General features: G+C 36.6%; 1 long non-coding RNA gene across 1 annotated transcript; it reads left to right on the plus strand.

Annotated features, from left to right (window-relative positions):
- Positions 1–287: 287 nt before the first annotated feature.
- LOC134213639 (uncharacterized) lies at positions 288–585 on the plus strand. Its single transcript, XR_009979498.1, has 2 exons — positions 288–368; positions 436–585. It is a non-coding gene; the product is annotated as an uncharacterized LOC134213639 (long non-coding RNA).
- Positions 586–4474: the final 3889 nt, after the last annotated feature.

Here is a 4474-nt window from a genome sequence, read left to right on the forward strand (position 1 = left end):
CAATGATTAAACTACGATATTCGTTCTAGTTAGTTAATAATGTGTGCGTCACAAAAAAAGAATGTGCAGAACCTTTTCCACTGCGACAACAATGTTGGACTTGGTCAAAATAAACGCGCGAGTAATTTGTTATCTTAATTTGTAAGTCCGTTTTTCTCCTCTTATGTGTGAGCTTCTGTGTTTATTATTGAATATGAGTGATTGAAAATTAGGTGAGTTCATAGTTAATTATAATAAATAGATCGATTATTAGTTTAATTTTGATAACTATGCTGAACATTTGCAGATGCAATTTCTATAGCAGAAACCTCGGCGGAAACCTAAAATGGTTAATAGTAGCATTCATTAACGTTTGCTAAGCATCATAGGTACGTATTCTTCTCATTAAACCCCAAAATTTTAGTATTTTTAATGTATATCATGGGATCGTTTCAGACAACATTCACCTCCAAGATCAACCAGTACTCTCGCTAGTCAGCCGGCTGAGTATAAGAAATGCTTCGGACAGAAAATGCAATAGTTTATCCGCAATTTCCCATTAAAAACGCAAAAAAATGATTGAATAAAATCAGATGTTCAATTAAAGGCATGTTTTTATTTCGAAGAAAAAATCCATAATGCCCTGTCCACACTAACAGTAGAGGTTACAGTACGACGAAAATTCTTTATTATATGGTCATACTGTACTTGCATTACTACTCATACAATTTTTTTATTGGAACAAGGATTATACAACACCTGCAAGACATAATGTACATCGAAAAATATGTACTGGAAAATTCCATTTTTTATATGTTAATTATACTTATCCGCCCATTACCCAAATAATAGTTTTGTCAATTACAATACAGCTTACTGTTGAAATTGTATGTGATACGGTTAGCTTATCATTTCAATGAACAATATTCCGAATGGCAAGGAAATTGTTATTTATTATCATAAATGATTTGAGTAATGCTCTGAGTATGGTTCAGAATTATGCGGGTAATCCTATCTGCTTCTAGAGTGTCCCAGTCCAACAATCATCGGCGGCGGCGTTCATCGTAGTTTAAACCGATAGCGGTGGCGTTTTCGACTGTTTTTACTGTTTTCCGTTTGCTCGAAAAAATCAACTGAAGTTCAGATAAATTTGCTAAAATCCCACTGATTTTTTTCCTGTACTTCTTCACTGGTTATTCTGATTCTTAAATTCTCTCTTTAGAATTTCCACGGAAGTTTTTTTTAAATTCAAAAAGAAAATTCTCTCCGATTTTCAGGGACATTCTTCAAAATTTTCGCAAAAAAAAATCAAAATTTTCCTTAGTAAACCTGTAGAAATATTTCAAGGGAATTCTTTTAAATTCCTAGTGGGGATTTTTTTTAATTTCAAGAGAAAGTTTTTATATGTTTTCCAATTCTTCTGAATTTCCATTTCCACAAATCTCTTCCTAATTTCTAAAGTTTCTCATAGGAACACGTCAAATATATAATTGAATTCACGTAAGGATTCAAGAACCAGCGGCATGACAGATGTTACACAAGTGTCGAGTTGCCAAAACCAGGAACTAATTAACCTGGTTATTAGTTCCTGGCCAAAACTATTTGTGATGGCAGCGCACTCCTCACACCATCCGCGCTACCGAGAAAAATTATCTTCGACGATCCCCACCGATGTGTATCCAAATGAGTGTCTAGTATAGGAACGTAATGCGTTCATATTTTATTTATGCACTTGTTCTCGCACCGGTTGTTTCTATCAAGGTTGTTGAAGTGCAATCATGCTTCGCACCGGTGGTGAATACCCGGTTGCTATTGAGGTGAACACGGAAATAAATAAAATCAGGAAAAAAATTATTTATTTTCAAATCTTTCAGAACTCGCTCCAACTTTTTTAATATATTCTCAATCCAGTTGAAAACCGGAATTGGGGGATAGCGAAGTTGGATTTTTCTCACAATCCGTACGTTAAACCTAACTTCGGAAGTGGTGCGCTGTTTTCATATCGCGAAGCGCTATTCAGCGCACCACTTCCGAAGTTAGGTTCAACGTACGGATTGTGAGAAAAATCCAACTTCGCTAGCACCCAATTTCGGGTTTCAACTGGATTGAGTATAAGTATATGCGTAATGCATTTTGTGATTATCAGATTAGCTAGACACACATCTGCTTCGTGGCGCTAGCTTTTATGCAATAATTTAGTGAGGTGGATATCTCGAGATCTATAAGACTTAGAAAGATTTTGTCTTCTACAAAGTTGTTCGGGTAGCCATAACATTTATGATGGAGAATAGTTTAGTTTGGAATTCATACGCATAGCGGCGCTAGTGTATGAGAAATAACCTGTTAGGTTAAATATTTCTAAATCCGTTAGAGTTAGAAAGTGGCCATCTTCTACAAAGTTATCCGAATTATCTGTTAGGTTGGATATTATGTAAGATTTAGAAGGGTAGTCAAAATCAGAAGTTTAGTTTGAAACCGCAATACTCGTTGGCGCTCGAGTTGAGTCGAATCGAGTTAAGTACGAGACACTGACGATAGCCTTACTGTAGAAGTCGAAATAAGTATCTATCAAAGGTACAACCAAGTGGTGGAATTAAATTGAATTGTACGAACTCGTCTTATGACAAGTAACTTTATAGAATATGGGAATATTCTGAAAATTCCAGATTTTGAGATATGTAACCTATCAGTTTATTCCTTATACACTAGCACCGCTAAGCGATTGTGTTTAAAACTAAACTTGATTGCGGTTTTGACCACCCGAACAACTTTGTGGAATACGGCAATATTCTTAAAACTTCAGTTTTCGAAATATCTAACGTAGCAGGTTATTTCTTATACACTAGCGCCACCAAGCGGGTTTATTTTAATCTAAACCTGCGTTGGTCATAATGGTTTTGACCACCCGAACAACTTTGTAGAAGGAGGTAATATTCTAAAAATTCCGTATTTTGAGATACCTGACCTATCAGGTTATTTCCAATACACTAGCGCCGCCAAGTGTGGGAACCCAAAATTAAGTAATTCTTTCTTGAAATTAAGTAAAATTCACTTAATATTAAGTAAAATATACTTAATTTTAAATAGAAACAACCAAAAGTTAGGTAAATTTCACTTAACTTTAGCAAACATGAGATTACTCAACGTTGGGTTCCCACACTTTAATGCCCTTGTTAAGCGGTTTTGCTCTTCATTTTATGACAACAAAAGGAAGAGGGAGGAGATGCAAGAGAAAAAAAGTACCTAAAATTAGGTACTTTTTTCTAACCGTGTAGTACCCATTTCAATTTTCCTTCCATTCCTCGATCTCTCCCTATCTCGATGGTCCCTTCAATATCGAGATGTGGAGAGGCGACTGTAATTGAATTCGCATAAGGATTCAAATACCAGCGGTATGACAGATGTTGCACAACGGCGCGTCAATGTAAAGTGTTGAGTTGTTAAAACTACCGAGAAAAATTATCTTCCATTAAAAATACGGCATTTCAGATTCATTTTGAAGTATTTTCTTTTACGAAATACATTGCAATTGATTTTCGTTTGTGTTACTTTGTTCTGATTCAATATATCGATATCGAAAGCAAAAATATCGATATGACCGATATATTGAAAGCAAAATATCGATACAAAAATATCGGATATCGAAACAAAAATATCGATATTCCGATATATCGGAAGTATCGGAACGTCCCTAATTTAAACCCCTAACTCGATTTTTCCAGCAGTCAGTTCAGCCTAGGGCCGGGTACCCAGTTTTTTTTTAAACTAATTGCTTGAACTTCAACTGTCTGCAAGGTAACATTAATTATGTTTTATTTCTGAGACTGCTGTTGGTAATACTAAATACGATGAATCCTTAATTACCACAACTTGTTGCCCTAGCTAGGAAAATGGATTACCTTAGGGCTCTGTTTGGTAGATCTTACACCACAACACACTACGTCAAAGTGATCTACCGTGTTACGGGAAGATCTGCATTTAGGTTTAGATTACAACTTGCCGCACGAAGTGATTCGACTAGGAAGGCCTTGTCAAATTGCTTCGTTTTCCACATCCTCTCACAAGATGTCATTCATCCTATATATCGACGTAGGGTTTCTCTGGCCGACCCTGTACTGGATGGCCTGGTGATCACTGTGAGCAGAGGCGCATCCACGTTCTGAGTCGTGGGTAGGACAAATTGTAAATGTCGATTTGGGTCGATTTCTGGTATAACCTTTAGATCTAATCGATTCGCACAAACTCGTGGGTGTTTCAAGCCTAAACTTTGGCATGAGAGTAGCATCACTTCCATCCGTTTCCACAAAGAACTGCATCTGTTACCACGGTTACCACAGAGGTGCAGAAAACTCTACGTCCTCATAGTTGCCACGGGAGGTTTTGGAACTGTTAGTGTGGAAGGTATAACAGTAGAATTCGTTCCGGTATTTCCGGTTATACACAGAAAGAATTAAGACAAACAGATTAATAAAGGAACGAGCTTGCGATCGAACCC

Source organism: Armigeres subalbatus, chromosome 1 (genome assembly GCF_024139115.2).
Source record: "Armigeres subalbatus isolate Guangzhou_Male chromosome 1, GZ_Asu_2, whole genome shotgun sequence".
NCBI lineage: Eukaryota > Metazoa > Arthropoda > Insecta > Diptera > Culicidae > Armigeres > Armigeres subalbatus.